Below are 23693 nucleotides of genomic sequence, written 5' to 3'. Positions count from 1 at the left end.
CACAAGCTGAGGTGTGTTTCTTCAATCAGTTTTCACATAAATCAATACAACGAACGAATGAATGAATACAAGTACAAATGAATATTTTTATCCATTTCTCAGTGAATATAGCCAATCATTTTTGGTGCATTTAAATAAAACTGTTTTATTAAACTGTTATACTCATTACAAAAAGAGTTTGCTCACCAAACAGCTTAAGGAATACACTGAAATTGAATTAGAACCGGTTATTGCTATTACAAACTGCTAAATTTCAACAATCCATGTTTTTCTTTAATCGTTCCATTTATTGAGATTTTAGTTCATATTTTTCTAATATAAGTTTGGGTGTGGTAATTTTTGGTCTGTGATCTTCAGTGTTAGATTAGTTCCTCGGTTTTGCCTTTGGAACGAACTAATCTAATGTAAACGGACAGATATATTATTGTAAAGCGTCCTATGGAAAACATTCATGTAAAAGAGAGATCTGTGAGGGGTCAACACATTCATGTTTAGCACTATGAGTGTGTGTGTGTAACTGTAAACCAATATTAGACAGAGGCACAGAGCAATTCATCTCACACTGTAAAGCACACAAAGTTAAGGGAACTCAAACCATTTGAGGAAACCGATTGCAACAAACCATTTAAGTTCAAAAACTCATCCTAATGAGTACTGTCAACTTAATCCATTTGAGTAAACGAAGCAATTTGAGCACAGAAAACCCAATAAAAGAAGAGAACTCAAAAAAACTGAGTACTGTAAACTCGATAAGCTAAGGAAACTCAAACCTTTGTTACAAACCATTTGAGCTAAAAAAAAAATAAATAATAATAATAATAATAATCTATACGAGTACTGTAAACTTACTCCATTTAAGCGGAAGTATTGAGGTATTTAAGTCATTACCTTCAACACTGAGTTCAAAACTCTTTTCAAATGAGTAGAATTAACTTTGTCAATTTTGAGTTAACTACACTCATTTCATTTGACCCAGATTCGAACATATGATCACGCATTTCAGACTCGATCGGAATCGGACGCTACCTCCCAATCAGGACTCTATCTATCTATCTATCTATAGATATATATTATCTATCTATCTATCTATCTATAGATATATTATCTATCTATCTATCTCTCTCTCTCTCTCTCTCTCTCTCTCTATATATATATATATATCTATATATATCTATATCTCTCTCTCTCTATATATATATATATATTCATTTATTGTAAATCTCTGTTCATAGCTAATACACCTGTATATAATGTTGATAGTACATCCATCTGTAAATATTACCAGAGTTTTTCTATAACTGCACTTTATAACTGATACCTGTATCCTGCACTTGCTGCTATTGCACTGCTGGTTAGACCGAAACTGCATTTCGTTGCCTTGTACTTGTACATGTGTAATGACAATAAAGTTGAATCTAATCTAATCAGAGTTAGACCTCTTTCCTGACCTCTTTCTTGACTTCAGACAGAAACAGTATCATGTGCGACATGACATCACTTTGTTGCAGAGATGCTATTGGTTAAATGCTGGCAAAGTAGAACACGGAAGCAGCTTAAAGCCGAAATCCTGATGACAACATTGCTATAGTATAGCACAGTGGTTCTCAAACTTTTAAACCCGCGACCCCCATTGTAAGATCGTCAAGAACTCGCGACCCCCCACTACCAAAGCATATACAAACAATAAAAATAGCTTTTTTTTAAGCTGTTCACAATATTTTAACTATATTTACTATAGATTACAGGGCTCGAAATTAACATTTTTGCTTGGTAACACTGGTGCTTCTAACTTTAAAAATGTAGACGCACCAGCCAAAATTTAGTGGCTCCCACCAATTATCGCACTGTTACTACAAGTTTTATAAACAGATTTATTGCATTTGAAAATCAACACTAATCAAAACTAACAAGCAAAAAAATAAATATGCTTGCGTGAGGAAAATATGTCTTAATGAAATCCCGTTATCACAAGAAAAGACATTTTTATAACATAATTGAGTGACCAAAAGATACACGGACGGATATCCCAAAAGATATCCCACAGACTTTACAGTGAATGCTAGTTATTTTCATAGCAGACTTGAAGCCAATGGAGGTCTTTTATCCACTCTTCAATAAGTATAGCTGGTGGATTAACATTCAGCACATGATCAGTAATCAGATGTGCCATTATTTGTAGCTTTAGGTGTTTCTAAGACAAAATCTGTCAGTGTTGTTTTCATTCTCTCGTCTTCAGCGCTTTACATTTTCGCGGTTGTAGCTCCTGTCATCTGAAGACAGGAGGCGTTGACTGAGTGATTGACAGCTGATTTTAACCAATCAGTCGTGTTCAGTTCTTAGAGCAGTGGGCCAATAAGAAGAGCGCGAAGGCGGGGCAAGCGTTGAAGGCTTTGTTTACTGCGGCAAGTTGACATGACAACAGTTTTAAACTGTTCCTGAGCGCTGCGTTCCAAGTACAAAAATGCATTCTGCCCGAATGTGTCCTAAATACTTTATGAATCAGTAATATCTTTTTAAAAATCTGAAAATATTAGCTTTCACTTGTAATACTGAAAAATATTTATTATAATCACTGAAAATTACACAATTTTTAAATAACTCTCGCGACCCCTTGAAATTATTCTGCGACCCCCGCAGGGGTCGCGACCCCCAGTTTGGGAACCACTGGTATAGCAGACTGTGAGATATGTAAACTTGGGATTGCCTGTCGAGTACTTTAAGTTGAAGTGCTATTTGTTTTTATAATAGATTTAGATATTTACTGTGGCACTAAAGTCCAAAAGTGAAGAATTGATGTTTTTTAATACTTGATTGTTCAAGCTACCTCACACAAGTGCTCTGTTTGTTCACAGAGGTAACATGTTAAAATAAGGTGAATTAAATGAAAAATAAGAAACATCTTGGATCTGTTTCTTCACTCTTCTTTATTCTTTTTGTGTGTGTTATAGCAGTATCAGATCAGGTATCTGTAGATACTCCAAATCAAATAAATCTGACTCAAAGGCGACATCCCGAATTAATCTAATCACCAGTTTTCAACAACTTCAGATTAAGCCCTGATTAACAGACTTTATCTGACTGGTCGACTAAAAAAAAAATGCATGAATGTTTAATGCTGGAGTTTGTTGTCATGCTGTACAAATGTGCGTTTCAACAGGTTATTATATTTGAATGTATTTAATAGGATTAACCCCTTGAGATGTACCATACAGGTTTGGAGGGGGTCCCACAATGTATCACAACAAGTATCACTACCAGCTTTGGAGATTAGATGTATAAAACCAAATTAAAGTGTAAAGAAATGCATTCAAATGAGTTGATATTTCATTTATATTGTATTGAAAGTGGTCCATCGTGCATTTTTTGACTTTCCATGCAGTGTATCTATGAACGTCAAGTTTTAATTAAAGTCTTTTCATTGACTCTCCACATCTTCTGTGACCCTAAAATATTAGAGCTGGTTTGTTGTTGACAGTATCAAATCATTTATCGTCAAGAGTAAACATTTATTCTAGCACAACTTCCAGCAAAACTCCTGTTAAAATCAGTGAAACTGTGAGATTAATCCCCTACTATGATCATATCTGTTAATTGTGATGAGAGAATTCACAAGCAGGAGGCGTGATAAAGGGCTTAAATTACACTCCACTCACACATACAAACATACAAACACCTGCTGCATATGTGTATGTTCAGCACAAATAATATGTGTATACTGAAGCTAATGTGTAATGCAGACTGCTATGTAACACACTTTCATAAGGCAATCCATCAAATACACAAGAATAATGGTAAAACAAATGCTACTGCAGGAAACAAGCATTATATTGTTTCTTAGATATGCAAATGTGATGGTGATGTCGATGTATACAAATGTTTAATAACCAAACTAAAACAATAGGTCTCTTTAAATAAATGTTTAAATCAAATACAACTTAAGAGGCTGGTCATGTCCAATTTCTAACTAGAAAACTACATTGACAACACAAAAAGGAACTGTCACAATAATTAGATGTGTTTATTTACAAGCAGTTGTCATGATTGATGGACTAATTTAAACACCTCTGAATATTAATTGGCTTCAAAATGTCATTTAAAAAGAAACCTGGAACAAAATGAGCATAAAAACAAATGAACATGATAATTCTACTTATTAATTTTAAATCAAGGAACGTATGTATTGTGCAATCCTAAACATGTCTCATTATACCAGCTTAAATAACAATAAAGCTTGCAAAACTGGTCAATCTTTATTTTAAGGGTCAATTCTTACAATTAACAAAACATTAACTGACTTTTGCCCAAATAAACACATTAATTTTCTGCTTATTAATAGTTAAGGTAGTTAGGTTGAGGAAGGAATATGTACTTTACAAGTGCTAATAAGCAGCCAATAAGACTTAAAAGCTTTATGAAACACTGACAAATAAACGATGTATGAGAGTACAAGCAAGCAAATATATTCAACTAAATGCACTTATTTATATTGCATTATGGTTTTTGGTGTAGTTAAATTTTTATATTGGGAATATGTACTTTATAAGTGCTAATAAACAGCCAATATCTTAATAATATGCAGGTCGAACTAATAATAAGAATAATATTAATAATACTGAGGATTGGTACTTGAAATAAAGTGTTGCTTTTAATTTTTTAGCCAAATCCCTGGTGCTTGTGTATCTTTAAATCAGAATGAGCCCAATGTTAAATTTAGAAGCTTCACAAAACACTGTTAAATTAACTACGTATGGGAGTAAAAATTAGCAAATGTACTTAATTAAATGCTCTTGTTTTTTTTGTGTTACGCTTTCTGATGTGAGGTATTTCCAATGCCTGACATACATATAGTACATTCACCAAGTGCAAACTTAAACAACACACTGAAATAAGTAATTGCAGATCAAATCCTCCAAATAAGGGCCATCAGAGTGGCAGAATTCATCAGCGAGGCTCCCCGGCAAACACAAAACGCTGATAATTAAGCGTTTCTGCACTCGTGAATAATTCAGCAAAGATTGATTTTCCCATTTCTGCACTGGTTTACTAAAAACAACAACCCCAATCTAACTGTATCAACAACAGGAACAGAACATCTTGACCACAACACTTGGACATCACCCCTCAGGAGAATCTACAGTTTATAATAGACAATCACTAAATAACTGACACAGGTCACATCATATTTCAGTGGATATCAGCTTCATTCTCCTCAAGACACCATAGACTGTAAAATATATGGACGGAGCATCCGTGACGTCACCCATAGGTTTCTGAAGAGCGCAAAAGAAGCTACAAGTAGGCGCGGCCAACCGTCGCCATTTTGTTCGCGCATCATCGCACCCAAGGTGGGATACCAAACAAGGGCAAAGAGGCGGAGAGTGAGCGGAGCTACAGACACCTGCTGGCACTCTGCTTAGACCTGGCAGACAGACTTTACTTTGGGAGAAACGCTTGATACTGTATTACCTGCGACTCGCTTGTGTTCTGACCACATGTGCTTGGCTGTACACTATATCAATGAAGTGTTTAGACTCTTAAAAACACTGTAGTAATACATTGAGCCACTAAACATTGTTCTTATGACGTTTTTCAACAGGAGGAAAACCAGAAATACGTCCAAACAGATATAGTGTGTGTTAGTAAATGCAGGACTATTGATGAACTCCAGCATAACACTGTATGATAACGCTTCAGATGACTGATCTAGAGCCTACAGCTAATCAATCTGTCAGATTCTGGAGTGCTTTACGGGTCTAAAGAAAAATATTAATGATAAATGATCTTAAATAAAACAAATACATTTATAGAGATGGTGTATAAGTATATAACTTTACTCACATGGGAAACGGAGGCCACATGAATGGTTTGTGAGCACAATTAAATGCACACAGCATCCCATATCATCTGATAATTGTAAGAAATAAGTCCAAAAGGCAGCTGACTGTGTAAAGCCACATAAAACAACACAAAAATACGATGAATATGCAGAGATCGGTGGCTAATCTGCCGGATTCAGCTGAGGTGAAGTGACGGCGACCAGCGAGACCTAGCTGTCACTCAAGTGGCCACGCCCTTAATTATGCAAACTTAATATAACCTAATATAAAGGAAATGGATGAGTTATAAAAAAATTCACCCCCCTCACAGTTGTCATGGAGGGTAATAATAGCTATATGAACCAAAATCGTTCTTTGTATCAGGCTGTAAACACCTTTTTTTCTGCTGTAAATTTGGCCATTCTAACAGTGGGCTCAATTAAAATTTGCTCTATTATGGAGCCAGGACTAGCGGGATTTTGATGAATTGCAGTTTCAGTTACTTCCATATTGGCTTCCCGAGGGAGAGCGGGAGGTTGCCGCTTGCAAGACACAGACGAAACAAACACTCCTTTAGACTTAATATGATTAGGCCTGAAAAGTATATCATTTCAGCATCAATATTGCAATGTGATCATACGCAATGTTGAGTCTGGATTACAATGTGTTTTTTGCATGTGTATTTTGAGGTCTGTAGATGAATGAGGATTTTAAAAGCATTTAGGCATAAGAAATTGTCCCGTTTGTAACTTCAATAACATTTAATTTTATAGAATTATTTATACATCGAAGACTATGCAGTATTGTTTTACATTTGATTATCAATTGCTGCCTCTCAATGCCGTTAGACTCCTCTGGAAACAATAAAACACCGTTTATTTGCATCTTTTTCTTTAATGTATGATTGCGTGATTCAGTCACCTACAGGATCATCCCAATCTTGAATATCTTAAGATATTTAAGTCATCTGGTGAAACTGTATTCATACCGCAATATGTAATAATCACAAAACAACATAATATAGCAATGCCAGATTTTTCCCAGTAATGTTCAGCCCTACTTATTATAACATGTTCTTTTTCTGGGTGTCGTGGTGGCACAGTCGGTAGTGCTGTCGCCTTAGAGAAGGTCGCCGGTTCGAGCCTCGGCTGGGTCGCATGTTCTCCCCGTGTTGGCGTGGGATTCCTGCGGGTGCTCCGGTTTTCCCCACAGTCCGAACATATGCACTATAGGGGAATTGGGCAAGTGTGAATGAGTGTGTATGGATGTTTTCCAGTGATGGGTTGCAACTGGAAGGGCATCCGCTGTGTAAAACATATGCGGGATAAGTTGGCTGTTCGTTCCGCTGTGGCGATCAATGAATGAATGTTCTTTATCCTTACTTCATGATATACTGTATTATTATACTGTATTGATATAAACTGTTACATGCTTGTATAATACATACAGTTGAAGTCAGAATTATTCGCCCACCTGTTTATTTTTTCCCCAATTTCTGTTTAACAGAGAGCAGATTGTGTTCAACACATTTCTAATCATAATAGTTTTAATAACTCATCTCTAATAACTGATTTATTTTCTCTTTGTCATGATGACAGTAAATAATATTAGACTAGATATTCTTCAAGACACTTCTATACAGCTTAAAGTCACATTTAAAGGCTTAACTTAGTTAATTAGGGTAACTAGGCAGGTTAGGGTAATTAGACAAGTTATTGTATAATGATGGTTTGTTCTGTAGACTACTGAAAACAAATATAGCTTAAAGGGGCTAATAATGTTGAGCTTAAAATGGTTTTAAACTATTAAAAACTGCTTTTATTCTAGCTGAAATAAAACAAATAAGACTTTCTCCAGAAGAAATATTATTGTCAGACATACTGTGAAAAATTTCTTGCTCTGATAAACATCATTTAGAAAATATTTTAAAAGAAAAAGTAAACAAATGTTTAAAAGATTAAAAAACATAGGTAACATTTTACACTAAAGGTCTTTTAGTGAATATTAATGCATTAAAATCAACAGTGAGAATTGAAATAACCACACTTGTTTAAACAAGTTACAGTAATGTTTGTAAAAAAAAATAAAAACATATATTTTATTAGATATTAACCTAATTTGATAAATCAATTGCAAATGTTATGTTTAATATTTCACATTTCTCTATTGAAAACAATTAAGCAATACACATCACTGAAAACGTATTCTACTCGGATATCACCTTTTTGGAGAGCCTTATTTACGGTATATGTGCAGGCTTTATTTACTATCCACCCTTTACACAACCCCTTAAAGGGTGACTAAACACCAAAACACGTTTTTTGAGCTGTTGACAGTCATATATGTGCCCTACGCTGCTATAAACACTATTAGGACACATATATTTCACAAAAGAGTGAAAACTGGTTGTTTTGCGTTATTTCCAGCAAATTTGTTCTTCCGGTTTGACACTAATTTTTGAAGCTGCGTCACGGCCATGAGATCCTTGCGTCTATTTCAGCGTAGAGAGTGGATGTCTGTACCTGGGAGTACTTTGTGATGTCTCTGAGCGTGCAGCCTTAATTCATGAGGAAGACTTGGTTCAAACCAGTTAGCACACTCTATTGTGTATGCGGTGCAACTTCATTAATATGCATGAAAGCTTCGAAGACTGTTTTTACCTTTTACAGTGTTCAGACAGCAGAGAAACGCCACGTTGTGTTGTCAAAATAAGTGGAAGAACAAGAATTGTTTGGAGACATGGGTCGTCAGTGTTTCGTTTATAAATGTGCTGCAACGAAGGTTTTGTTTTCATTTCCCCGCTATGAGAGCGCAGCTGGACTCACGTGTGGATTATAGTGCACGCCACACGCTACAATAAATACATTTGCAAGGAATTTTTTTTTTTTTTACCCGAGAGCTTTTCGCATCTGGTAATGGTGAAATCCTGATTTGCCACTCATCTCCTTTTAAAATTGACACAGCTCCAGTTGGTGTTGATTGTCCGTCTGTACAGATTTGGCGAGCGATCAGTGGTCTTTGTTAGTTTATTCAGATGGCAAAGTTAGTTTGTATCATCAGCAGTACTCTTTCAGTGTTTAAAGACAGACCTTAGTCAAAATGATTTAGCTACTCGGTTTACAGTGCGATGATATCACTGCAATATGATGGGCTGAGAGATCCGCTTTAAATGCTGCTCTCCGAATGTAAATATGTAAACACTGCAATCAAACTATTACCGTCCTGTAGGATTTTCACAGCATTTTGTGACAGGATAGTCTATACACTGAGGCTTTCTGACGCTACCTACATAGTGCATCTAAGTTACAGAGAAATGCGGAGGTTTCTTTTCTCCTATTTGCCGTGCAGTATCAACCATTCCATTAAAATTACACTCTTCCAGCAGTTCCTTCCATACAATATCTCATTTGTCATGGGGGGCATGCAGGAAATGTTCCTGAATGAAAGTGAAAGAGCCAATCTCCAGTTAAAGTCCACAAAATCAATGATTTGGCAAATAATTCAATTACTGATGTCCATGTAAACACAATCACTGTGTTTTTCTCCTAGGCGTCTGTGTGTTTGCTTTGCCTCTGTGAAAATCAGCACGTGCCCAAACGGAAACTCCCATTTTTATCCAAAACCTTCCCTCTTTCCCTCCCCCGACACGCCCACCTAAACAGAGCTAGACTCACCCACTTTTCTGATTTTTTTCCAAACTAGAGGTGTGAAAACACCCCGCTGAAACAGTGGGGTTTCGTGGCCCTTTAACTTTCTGACTTTGACTAATAACATGCACCTTTTGGGGCAATAATTATTGTCAATGGGCCATACAAATAAACTTGAATTGAATTCATTTTGATATTACTGTGTTACTATTAGTTTAATTAATGCGTTGATAAAAAAAGAGCCTTTTAGTATAGTGGTAACAAAAAATAGGCCTATGAATAGAGCCTTTTCAAATCAATATCTCTTGCATGTCAGTCTAGATGAACTGAAAAATTGTATGTCTGAAAATAAACATCCTATAAAATATTGAAGTATTTACTGATGTGATGAACAACCACTGCCAATACAACATTCTGAATATTCTTTAAAAAAAACAAAGCTACAAAATATTAATTTGTTGTGCATTTAAGCTTTTTTGAAATGCTTAATAATAAATCACAGGTCCAAAAACATGCAAATTATAAACTTTCATTTAGAGCTGTGCTGATAATCGACATTATATTAAATCGTGATGAAGTTTGTGTCAATAACAATGATAAACTCTTTTTACTCTATATTGATCTAAGAGCCAATCACACAGCAGAAATGTGCAACAATGGGAATCTAGAAGTGTGTTAACATTAGAGATGTATTGAATTTTCAGCCACCATAAATGTTGTCATTTCACGCACCCTCTAATTTTTGTGGATTCAGTCATTGTTGGGGTATTCTTTTAAATCTGAAGTATTAACAACTTACATAGAAACATATATCGTTATCGTTCAATTGCATTTTCGCCATATCGCCCAGCTTTCACGACATCATTGATATGCCCGATCAATTATTATTACGACTGGACATTGCACCTGCTATGATGTGACTCTTGTAGATGTGTGTACATTGTGATATCAATATTAAAACGATAAATTGTGCAGCCCTATACACCACATTTACCAAAAAATAAATACATGTGCATGGAATAGGAGTGTCTGATGGATGAATAATGAGCTTGATTACAGCTCAAAGCAACTTTAAACATGACGCACCTGATGAAACAACTCAACTTCTGCCTCAGGCTGCGTTTCTATTAGCAAAGTGTGAATCTCCAACTTTTATCATCAAGAAATCAGTGCAACATGCTTTATTAAAATCAGTGTATATTAAAATAAAATCAATAAATATAAAAATACTTAAAATCAGAGTAAACAATTATTTCAGGATTTCTCCAGACCTGATAACACTCTAACACCGCTTCACTTTAGACTTTCCCCCTCTATTTATGTGTTTGAGTCTATTTAAAGAGCCATCTGTTTTGCCTCACTTTTAATACTCCTTGATTTCTGTTTTATTATTGCATTTACTTATTGTTTTCATTTCATTTTTTTTATTTTCTTCTCAGTCTTTAGACTCCTCTCTACAGCACAACTTCAGTAGCTTTTAAAAGTGCTTTATAAATAAATATTGAATTTACTTTTTAGCTTTCCCATGCAAATATCAAAGTCATTTAAAAGCAAAAGTTCAATAGGGTTATTGCTGAATCTGTGTGTAAAAACTGTCTTCAAAAGCAGTTCTGCTCTACTGTATTTCAGAATAATGAAGGGAAAACTCCTGTGACCAGATCAAAGATCATGTACACTCAATTCCTCCAGCAATCCATCATGAGGCGGAAGCATTTTAAACTGATCATTTTTGCCCATGCATGACCAAACTCTTCATACAGACATCATGCATACAGCAGGGTCACTTTACAGAACTTGACTTTTGACAAGACTTCAAACAGTCATTTGTCTGACCTGTTGCCCTACTGTAACTGAAGATCAGATGTTTTGTGGGACAACTATAAGCAATTCAATTGTACAACTGGTCTTTGCATATGCAAGGGTGAAACTATTTTTTTTTAAATGACCACTAGAAAACAGAGCTGACTAATTTGCCAAGTAAAAAACTCCTGATATAAACAGATAACTCCTGATCAATTAAACCATACTCAGATTCTAAATTCATTTCTTCAAACACAACATGTGTGTAATCTAAATCAAAAAAAAGATTGCATTACATCTAGTAGACTAAACCAAGTTCATGTAGCTCAGTACACGCAGAAAAGAGGTTCACAACATCATCTCAAGGCTTTCCACACCTAATGAATGAGTTTGCATGACTTTTCCAGACATTAAAGATTTTGCACACCATTTTAAATTGCACAAGTTAAAGGAATAGCTCACCCAAAATTAAAATGTAATGTACTATTTACTCTCTCAAGTGGTTCCAAACCTTTGAGTTTCTTTCTTCTGTTAAACACAAAAATGTATTTTGAAGAACGCTGGAAACTTATAACCATTAATTTCTACTGGAAAAACTAATACAATGTTAGTCAATGGTTACAGGTTTCCAGCTTTCTTCCAAATATCGTCCCACCCAAAACTGAATATCCATTTAAGCAACATCAATCTGGTGAATTACACACTACAGATGATCAAACACGTGGAGACCTCTGCAACTTTTCCAGGCCTGCACTCAAAACAAATACTTTTGCTGTTTGCTCAAACTTTTATTTAAAATGAGCTGAAACAACCCAACTCTTTGGTTTTTTTAGGGACAACTTAATATTTTGTGTTTAATCTACCTAATCAATTTGTGTTGTGACATCATGAATAAATTGTGTGGAAAATTAATTAATGTTGTCCCAACACAATACAATGAACTTAATTGTTTTTAACTAATTTAAGTGGAATGAGAGTAAAACGAAGTTGTCATAAAAATTTTAGAAAAATCAAGAATTGTGTTGACTCAGCTCATTTTAAATAGGTAGTTTAAACTAGGGCTGCAAGATATTGGAAAAAATCTGACATTGCAATATTTTGTATTTCTGCGATTCATATTGCAAAATACAGTATATACAATATCACCAGATGACTTGAATAGCTCTATTTGGAAATAATTGATTAATTTTAGATTGATTCTTTAGGATGCGAGTGAATAATGCATGTAATAAACAAATTGCAAGATTAAATAAATACAATAGAGCAAATATAAAAGTCAAATAAGAAGCGCTTCATCCTTTTCAGGGTAGTCAAATCATATTCAGGTACAGAAATTGACAAATCAAAAACGTTTCACTTGGTTAAACTTAAAGAGATTCTTTGTTTCAACTTAAGATGTTGTGTTTCACAATATATTTAACTAAAACTCAACATCTTAAGTTGAAACAAAGAATCTCCAAGTTAAATTGACAAACATTTTCAATGCAGCTGGTGAACTTGAGTTTATAAGTTTAACCAAGTGAAACGTTTTACAGTGTGCAAAGCCTTTACTCTTTAAAATGTGTTTTTTTTTTATTAAAGTTACAAATGATAGCATTTCTTGTGCCTGAATGCTTTAAACTCTCTTAGTAAAGATGTATTTTCAACTGTGGCTAAATAATACAATATGTATAATATATAATTTTAGTAATTTACTCCGCACAAATTCTAAATTGTGAAATCATATTAGCAGCCAATGACTATCCAAGTACACCGTAATTTACAGAGTGATGCTACTAATGCAGTTTTAACCTTAATATTAAAAGTAACGTGGTAAACTATACGAATATATAACCAACTTTACCTCAATTGTCTAGAGTGTCTCTGATGTCTGGCTGACGGTCTGATCTTCTTGAGGTTAAGTTGGTTTTATATTCATTTACAGACTTGATGCAGTTTTCACAAAAGTATCCTTCGCAAATTCTAAATAGTGCAATCATATTAGCAGCCAATGACAATCGAAGTACAACACTGTTCACAGTCAAATAAAGAGTGCTAATGTTGTCTTGAAGTCGTTCTTACATGCGATTTCAGAGCCAATATTCAAAGTAGCCTGAAAAACAATATACAGACTGTCACAAGTTGTCACTAAACAAATGTGCAAATATAAAACCAACTTTACCTCAGTCGTCTAATGAGTGTTTCTGATGTCTGGCTGATGTTATGCTCTTCATTGAGGTAAAGTTGGTTTTATATACACAGACTTTCTCCTTAAATTGGTAATATAGTTTTAGTAAAGTTTTCCTTGCAAAGTCTAAACAGTGAAATCATATTAGCAGCTAATGACCATCACAGTACACCGTGATTTATTTAAATAGTGCTGCTGCAGTTTTGAAGTCATTCTTACATGAGATTTCACACCCAATATTCAAAGTAGCATGGTAGAATATATAGGGACAACATCACAAGTTGCCACTAAACGAATGTGTGAATTTAACCTAATTTTACCTCAGTTGTGTATTGAGTGTTTCTAGTGTCTGGCTGATGTTTTTCTTCGCTAAGGTCAAGTTGGTTTCATATTTACACATTCAGACTTTCTCCTTAAGTTTCAGGAAATAATTATTTGCAAATTCTAAACGGTGAAATCCTTTTAGCAGCCAATGACTATCAAAGTACAACACTGTTCATAGACATTTTAACAGTGCTAATGTTGTTTTGAACTCATTCTTACATGCGATTTCAGAGCCAATATTCAAAGTAGCCTGGTAGAATATATAGTGACTGTGTCACACTGTGCTAATATAAAACCAACTTTACACCAATTGTGTATTGAGTGTTTCTGATGTCTGACTGACAGTCTGATCTTCTTTGAGATAAAGTTGGTTTTATATTTACAAATTCAGACTTTCTCCTCAGTAATATAATTTTTTAAAAAAGTACTCTGTGCAAACTCTAAATCAGAGGTGCCCAAACTAGGGACTGCGGGCTGAAGTTGGCCCATTGTAATCTTTGATATGGCCCACCATCCCATCTGAGAACAGAGGGAGAATTATGAGGATGATTTAGAGACTGTAATTTTTTATTTAATGTAACATATTTTTGTTTGTTTGTTTTATTGCTGAGCCACAAAAAAACTGGCTGAAATGAAATGTTTTAATTAAATGTTATAGATTTTTTTTAATGTTCGTACTGTCACCCTGACGGATAGAGGACAATGCAGAGACATCAATGAGCGAATGAAGGCAAAAGCAGATTCCACTGTGTTATAAACTGTTTGATTTTTATTTATTTATTTAATTTTAAACATTATGAAATCAAAATTACCTATGGCAACTTTAACTTTCAGCCCATGGCTCTCAATGATATTTGGTTTTTGGACTTTCATACAATAATGTTTGGGCACCCCTGCTCTAAATTGTGAAATCATATTAGCAGCCAATGACTATCAATGTACACCGTCATTTAAATAGTGCTGCTGCTAACGCAGTTATGAACTCATTGTAACATGTGATTTCAGACCCGATATTCAAAGTAGTGAATGTGCGAATTTACCCCAACTTTACCTCAGTTGTCTAACTAGTGTTTCTGATGTCTGGCTGATGTTATGTTCTTCATTAATGTAAAGTTGGTTTCATATGCAAATTCTAAACAGTGAAATCCTTTTAGCAGCCAATGAATATCAAAGTACAACACTGTTCATAGACATTTAAACAGTGCTAATGTAGTTTTGAACACATTCTTACATGTGATTTCAGGGCCAATATTCAAAGTAGCCTCGTAGAATATATGGTGATCGTATAAAACCAACTTTACCTCAATTGTGTATTGAGTGTTTCTGATGTCTGACTGACGGTCTGATCTCCATTGAGATAAAGTTGGTTTTATATTCATGCATTCAGACCTTCTCCTTAGTATTATAGTTTTAGTAAAGTACTCTGTGCAAATTCTAGTTGGCAGCTAATGACCATCAGAGTACACTGTCATTTAAATAGTGCTGATGCTAATGCAGTTTTGAACTCATATTTACATGCGATTTCAGACCCAATATTCAAGGTAGCATGGTAGAATATATAGTGACCGTATAAAACCAACTTTACCTCAATTGTGTTGCTGATGTTTGACTGACGGTCTGATCTTCATTGAGATAAAGTTGGTTTTATATTCACACATTCAGACCTTCTCCATAGTAATATAGTTTTAGTAAAGTACTCTGTGCAAATTCTAAATAGTGAAATCATATTAGCAGCTAATGACCATCAAAGTACACCTTCATTTATCGAGTGATGGTGCAGTTTTGAAGTCATTCTTACATGAGGTTTCAGAGCCAATATTTAAAGTAGCGTGATAAACTATATAGTGACCGTATAAAACCAACTTTACCTAAATTATCTAAGTGTTTCTGATGTTTGGTTACTGTTATGTTCTTCATTGAGGTAAAGTTGGTTTTATATTCATGCATTCAGACTTTCTCCTTAGTATTATAGTTTTAGTTAAGTACTCTGTGCAAATTCTAGTTGGCAGCTAATGACCATCATAGTACACTGTCATTTAAATAGTGCTGATGCAGTTTTGAACTCATATTTACATGCGATTTCAGACCCAATATTCAAGGTAGCGTGGTAGACTATATGGGGACAGCATCACAAGTTGACTCTAAACGAAAGTGCGAATTTAACCCAGCTTTACCTCAGTTGTCTAATGAGTGTTTGGCTGATCTTCTAATGATCTTTAATAACAAGCGCGCTATTTAAAACGCCACGCGACGCGACCAAAACAAGAACGCAGCCGTTCAATGCAACGACTAACCAAAGCGACTGCGTTTTGCAGCTCACGAGTCACTCCAATCACGTTTAAAGATCAAAATTAAACCAAGATCCAGCAGCTGACGACTAGCACGACCTTAACTAGCATCACACACATCGATACCTGTTCCATTTAAAGCCGTTCACTTACCCGTTAATCCCTCGCGTTCATTCGGCCCGGTAAAACGGCGCAGGTCCAGTAGTAGAGTTCGTTCTTCGAGTGCTTCGACTGGAGGCGTTTCCACGGTGTTTTCGGTGATCTGGAGCGAGTATTTCTGACACACTGTCGGTTAATTAATTAGCCTGTGGCGGCTAAGCGAGCGCGAGCTAAGTCCGAATGACAATCGGCCGCCTCACGAACTCGTGAGGACATTACTATCGCTCAGGACGGGTCAAGTGGACATGTTTAAAGTGATCCCTGTTAACCGACACCACCGGTACCGAATAACGACAGCCCGCTGCCGCTGAACGCCGTTTAATCGCCAGCAAACCAGCGACTCGACTGTCAACAGCGCGCAGTGATCAAACCAGCGCCGGAGTGGGCGGGGCAGTGACGTCACGTGCGCTGCTTATAAAAAAAACCCGTGAAGTCTAGAAGGGATACAGCTCACATCAATATAGCATACTTCTTTTACAGTGACACTGTACAACAATAATTAATGTTTTCTCACATAATTGATGATTGAGTTTAGAGTTAGGGTTAGGTAAACGTTGTTAAAATGCTAATATTGGGTGATTTAATGAATAATATGAATAATACTCTGTATATTTACTATTTATACATTACTGTGAGGGTTGTTGGCTGGGGGTAGATGTTAATAAAATACAATTAATTGGTAATTCTTTTAAATAATTCTCATCAACTTCCGGCAGCAGCTGTATCCCTTCTAGCAACAATCTAAAAAAAACGCTAAGAGCAGAACTGGTCCTGATTCAGATCCAGATCTGAGTGTCCACAAACCAGTCATTGGGACAAACTCACACACACATACATATAAATATGTATACAGACACACACTGTCGCACAGCACTGTCTCTTTCTGTGCTGTACGTCACTGTTCTGTGTGTTTGTGCCTCATGGAGACGCAAGATGGCGCTGTTGTCATGTTTCTGACTTATTTATTTATTCATTTGCAGTTTATTTATTAATTATTTAAAGGCCCCGTGAAATTAAAATAAAGCTTATCAGACATTACCATGAATCTGTTAGTCTTAAGGATATCTATAATTAAATGTGCTCCAAAACAGTGACAAAACTTGCGTTTAGAAGAAATAAAACATAACAAATGCACTATTCAAAGCACTTCACAAGTCTTTTAAACAATTGATCAAAGTTTGATAACACAGGGTAGTGTGTATTTTTCGTTCCCCACTCGATTTCAGTAAACTAATGTTAACAGAAAATGACAATAATTAAATACTTCATTCTCTGGCGACGCAGTGGCGCAGTAGGTAGTGCTGTCGCCTCACAGCAAGAAAGGTCGCTGGTTCAAGCCTTGGCTGGGTCAGTTGGCATTTCTGTGTGGAGTTTGCATGTTCTCCCTGTGTTCGCGTGGGTGCTTCGGTTTCCCCCACAGTCCAAACACATGCGGTACAGGTGAATTGGGATGGCTAAATTGTGTGTGAGTGTGTATGGATGTTTCCCAGTGATGGGTTGCAGCTGAAAGGGCATCCGCTGTGTAAAACATGTGCTGGATAAGTTGGCGGTTCATTCCACTGTGGCGACCCCAGATTAATAAAGGGACTAAGCCGAAAAGAAAATGATTGAGTGAACTTTATTCCCTCTGTATTGTTTCTTATATTATATATCGTTTAAAAATTACTACAATGTCAGTAAAAGTCCCTTTGTTAAACTGTAGAGTTGCATTTTCAACATCAGAAGTGGATAGAGCAGAGAGCAACATCGCTTTTAGAAAATTAAATGTATTTGGCACTGTTTTTTTACAGTGCGTTTGTATAATCTCAGTTTTTTTCAGTGTCTTTGGTGCATTTCTCTCAACACTATTCACATTTGCACAACAGTTCATGCATTTCTCTAAACAATCAGTCATGTGAGCACATCACAGCAGCAGTTTCTCATTCCTTCCAGCAAACTGTGAATGCTTTTGGACATGCATCAACTGCTTTCACACAACTCTCTGCTGTTTATAACATTATCATCCGCTTATGTCATGTCCGTCAGGATTAACTAAACTTGTGAATGCTGAATAGTCAGTCCATATGAAACTAATAGTCCTCATTTCATTACTGGAGTCGGTACATACACAAATGTTGAACTAGCTGTCCAAATCTGTCAAGCTAATGTTATTAAAAATGTGAATCTTTTTTCCTGAAAATCTCTTCTAAACTGAACAATTTGATGAGGGATTTACAGACCTGTGTGTGTTGTAGGTTCAGTTCCAATATGTCCTGCTGTATTGTTTACAGTTGTGCTCAGTTATGTTTGATGTAAATAAGGCTGTGAATAGAATAGTAAAGAGTAAATGCAGTAAAAATGTGAAACACATGTTCAGTTATAAAGATCCCTCATTAAATGCAGTGATGTCTGACTTTACTGTAGTCTTCAAATGGCTGTGTACAGTATATAGTGCTGTCTTGAGCATTTTCAGGAGGTGTCACCATAATCTGACTTTATTGCATTGGAAAACATGTACAGAGTAAACTGTCCTGATGAAAACATGACAGACATTTGACTATCCTGTTCATAAACAATGGCGTCACTGATGACACTGACACTTTCACTGACATCAACACTTGCTTTTGAGGAATGAGCTCTCCATTTTGAGCAAGTGTCAAGTCAAGTCAAGTCAACTTTATTGTCAATCAAACCATGCAACAGTACATTACACAGCAGACTGAAATTGCGTTTCTCCCATACTCCAATGTGCAATTTAAAAACAAAGCATGACACACACTAGACATAAACTAAACATTTAACTAATATAGTACAAGATAAATTGAATAAATAGACAATAATAAACTATGAACAATTACCATATATCCTATTGTTCCAGAATATGACCAAGTTGAGGTATTTATTGTAGTGCAATTGAGTGCAGTATGGCAAAAATGCAAAGTGCAGACGAAAAAGTGACACACTTTTGCAGGTTATCAACACGGTTTTGCAGGTTATCAACACGATACTAATTGTTTAGAGAAATGCATTAACTGTTGTGCAACTGTGAATAGTGTTGTGAGAAATGCACTGAAGAAAAGCCACTGAGAAAAACTGTAATATGAAAAATACCTCGCAGCAATTGTTTTCCATCCCATTAGATCACATTGGTAACACTTTATAATAACTACACACTATGAGTCATTTATTAAGCATTAGCATAGTGAATTCACTATCTGTTAAGCATTAACTCTAAATTAATAAGCGTTAGTAAGCAATTTATAACTGCAGCTACAAATGCTGTATTACTGACTTATAAGCACATTTATAACGTGCTTAATACTTGTACTTTCATACTTTGTGACTGGTTTATTTTTCTTTACTAAATTAAGTTTCGCATTATTTACAAACCATTTGTATTTAAGAGTAGTTGAGGGTTTTGAGAGCATTCAGAATGAGTTAGTTTATAAATCATTCACAATTGAAATTAACATTTATATATTGTATTATTCAGGCATGTATTAATGGTTACTATATATGATAATAAATGCTTCATTAACTCAACTTCATGCAGTTTTATGACCTAATCTAAAGTGAGGACTATTAATGATTAATAAATCCCTTATACATGACAATTAAAGGCTCAGTATCAACTGAACAATTGCAATCTTATCTAAACAGTAAAATTACTGTAAAGTTTAAACATTGCTGAATAACAGGAGTGTCAAAATATAACATCACATTGGATAAAAACAACAACAATATAATAATTTAACAATATAATAGGACGCAGTGTGTAAACTGTACAGTAATTTTATTCTAGATAAGGTTGCAGAGATTTATTTTTCATTTGAAGTTCAGTTTCATTTGTGGATCCTAAAATAAATAGAAATTAATAAAGTCGTTTATGTTCTTTTATCCTGTTTAGAATATAACTGAGCCTTTAATTGTCATCTATAAGGGATTTATAAAGCATTAATAGTCCTCACTTTAGATTAGGGCACAAAACTGCATAAAGGTGAGTTAATAAAGCATTTATCAACATATAAATTAACTATTACTATATGCCTGAATAATACAATATATAAATGTTTGAATAGTTTATTAATCATTTAATAACTCATTCTGAATGCTCTTAAAAAACAATTAACTATGCTTAAATAACTGGTTTGTAAATAATGCAGTAATTAATTTAGTAATGACAAATAAGCCATTAACAAATTATGAAAGTATAATTATTAAGCACGTTATAAATGTGCTTATAAGTCAAGAACACAGCAACTGTAGCTGTATTTATAAATGGTTTACTAACGTATATTAATGTAGAGTTAATGCTTAACAGATCATGAATTACCTATTCGCTAATGCTTAATAAATGATTCATAGTGTGTAGTTATTATAAAGTGTTCCCATCACATTTTTTTAAATAATCAGTCCAGCAGGTGGTGCTGATCATCAGCCGTATTAGCTCAAAGACATTCAAAAGCAAGTCAAATAAATTAGAACTGGCGTTTCATAGCTGTCCAAATGACTCGCATCAGCTGCTGACCGGATGTTGCGCATACACCCAAAGCATAATGGGTAATTTTGCATCCTAAGACAAAAGGTCTATAGTACGGGTTGTATGTTCAACAGGCAATATAGGTGCTCGCCAAGGGCCCTGCGAAGGCTGCTCTTAAATATTTACAGTGAACATAAAGCGCGAGGGCGAGCACATACAGTTACAGTCAGAATTATTCGCCCCCCCCTTTTTATTTGCTTTTCTTTTTAAAATGTTTTTTAAATGACAGATTGAGGAAATGTTCAAAGTATGTCTGATAATATTTTTTCTTCTGGAGAAAGTCTTATTTGTTTTATTTCGGCTAGAATAAAAGCAGTTTTTAATAGTTTTAAACACCATTTTAAGCTCAATATTATTAGCCCCCTTTAAGCTATATTTGTTTTCAATAGTCTCCAGAACAAACCATCATTATACAATAACTTGCCTAATTACCCTAACCTGCCTAGTTACCCTAATTAACCTAGTTGCACCTTTAAATGTGACTTTAAGCTGTATAGAAGTGTCTTGAAGAATATCTAGTCTAATATTATTTACTGTCATCATGACAAAGAGAAAATAAATCAGTTATTAGAGATGAGTTATTAACACTATTATGTGCAGAGATGTGTTGGAGAAAATCTTCACAGTTAAACAGATATTGGGGGAAAAAAACCAGGAGGGGCTAATAGTTCAGGGGGGCTAATAGTTCAGGGGGCTAATAATTCAGGAGGGCTAATAATTCAGGAGGGCTAATAATTCAGGGGGGCTAATAATTCAGGAGGGCTAATAATTCAGGAGGGCTAATAATTCAGGGGGGCTAATAATTCAGGAGGGCTAATAATTCAGGAGGGCTAATAATTCAGGAGGGCTAATAATTCAGGGGGCTAATAATTCAGGAGGGCTAATAATTCAGGGGGGCTAATAGTTCAGGGGGGCTAATAATTCAGGAGGGCTAATAATTCAGGAGGGCTAATAATTCTGGGGGGCTAATAATTCAGGGGGGCTAATAATTCAGGAGGGCTAATAATTCAGGAGGGCTAATAATTCAGGGGGGCTAATAATTCAGGGGGGCTAATAGTTCTGGAGGGCTAATAATTCTGGGGGGCTAATAATTCTGGGGGGCTAATAATTCAGGGGGGCTAATAATTCAGGGGGGCTAATAATTCAGGAGGGCTAATAATTCAGGAGGGCTAATAATTCAGGAGGGCTAATAATTCTGGGGGGCTAATAATTCAGGGGGGCTAATAATTCAGGGGGGCTAATAATTCAGGAGGGCTAATAATTCTGGGGGGCTAATAATTCAGGGGGGCTAATAATTCAGGGGGGCTAATAATTCAGGAGGGCTAATAATTCAGGAGGGCTAATAATTCAGGGGGCTAATAATTCAGGGGGGCTAATAGTTCTGGAGGGCTAATAATTCTGGGGGGCTAATAATTCTGGGGGGCTAATAATTCCGGGGGGCTAATAATTCAGGGGGGCTAATAGTTCTGGAGGGCTAATAATTCTGGGGGGCTAATAATTCTGGGGGGCTAATAATTCAGGGGGGCTAATAATTCAGGGGGGCTAATAATTCAGGAGGGCTAATAATTCAGGGGGGCTAATAATTCAGGAGGGCTAATAATTCAGGAGGGCTAATAATTCAGGGGGGCTAATAATTCAGGGGGCTAATAATTCAGGAGGGTTAATAATTCAGGGGGGCTAATAATTCAGGAGGGCTAATAATTCAGGGGGGCTAATAATTCAGGAGGGCTAATAATTCAGGGGGGCTAATAATTCAGGAGGGCTAATAATTCAGGAGGGCTAATAATTCAGGGGGGCTAATAATTCAGGAGGGCTAATAATTCAGGGGGCTAATAATTCAGGGGGGCTAATAATTCAGGAGGGCTAATATTTCAGGGGGGTTAATAATTCAGGAGGGCTAATAATTCAGGAGGGCTAATAATTCAGGGGGGCTAATAATTCAGGGGGGCTAATAATTCAGGAGGGCTAATAGTTCAGGGGGGCTAATAATTCAGGAGGGCTAATAATTCAGGGGGGCTAATAATTCAGGAGGGCTAATAATTCAGGAGGGCTAATAGTTCAGGGGGGCTAATAATTCAGGAGGGCTAATAGTTCAGGGGGGCTAATAATTCAGGAGGGCTAATAGTTCAGGGGGGCTAATAATTCTGACCTCAACTGTTTGTATTAGGTTAAATATGTTACAGTTAATAAAAATGTATACACTTAAATATAGACTTTTGTGCTTTCTTCTCTGTTTTTACACCAGTGTCCCCATTTTTTTTTTCTGGCCTAGGTCCCCTCAACCCTATAGGACAGCACTGGGTGGATGCTGCACATTGGTGGTGGATGAGGAGATTCACCCCAAAAATATGTAAAGCGCTTTGAGTGTCCAGAAAAGCGTTATATACATGTAAAGAATAATATCATTACAATCCAAAACTAATATAGCTTAAGGGGGCTAATAATATTGACCTTAAGACGGTATCAAAACTATTAAAAACTGCTTTTATTCTAGATGAAATAAAACAAATAAGACTTTCTCCAGAAGAACAAATATTATCAGACATACTGTGAACATTGTTAAACATCATTTAGGAAATATTTAAAACAGAAAAAAAATAATAATCACAGAAGGATGAATAGTTTTGGCTTCAACTGTACACACACACACACACACACACTCACACGCACACACACACACGCACATCTAAACAAACTTTGTCTAGCACTGAAATTAATCAACTGAAATGTTAATGATTTGGTTGTAAGAACTGTTAGAACCTTCTTCTGTTTTATTTCGCAGAGCATCAGGTAAACGCAGCACGTCGTGTTCATGATAACAGGCTTGTAGACACACTGGCCTAAATCCAGCGCATGTGTGTGTGTGTGTCCTCGCGATCACTTTTCTGAGGTCAGGAACACTCCAAATAAAGCCCACGATGATGAACTCACAGCTCACGCTCACCTTTAGCACATTTACTGTGAGCACAGCAG

General features: G+C 35.7%; 1 protein-coding gene across 6 annotated transcripts in view; it reads right to left on the bottom strand.

Annotated features, from left to right (window-relative positions):
* Positions 1-16575, bottom strand: part of LOC130231207 (R3H domain-containing protein 2) — a 144350-nt gene extending 127775 nt beyond the window's left edge. For all 6 annotated transcript variants that reach the window (XM_056460679.1, XM_056460681.1, XM_056460684.1 and 3 more), the window contains exon 1: positions 16196-16575. The gene's annotated coding sequence lies outside the window, so the exon portion shown is untranslated. The remainder of the gene's footprint in view (positions 1-16195) is intronic.
* Positions 16576-23693: the final 7118 nt, after the last annotated feature.

Source organism: Danio aesculapii, chromosome 6, assembly GCF_903798145.1.
Source record: "Danio aesculapii chromosome 6, fDanAes4.1, whole genome shotgun sequence".
Lineage (NCBI taxonomy): Eukaryota > Metazoa > Chordata > Actinopteri > Cypriniformes > Danionidae > Danio > Danio aesculapii.
This window is presented reverse-complemented; position numbering and strand designations above follow the sequence as displayed.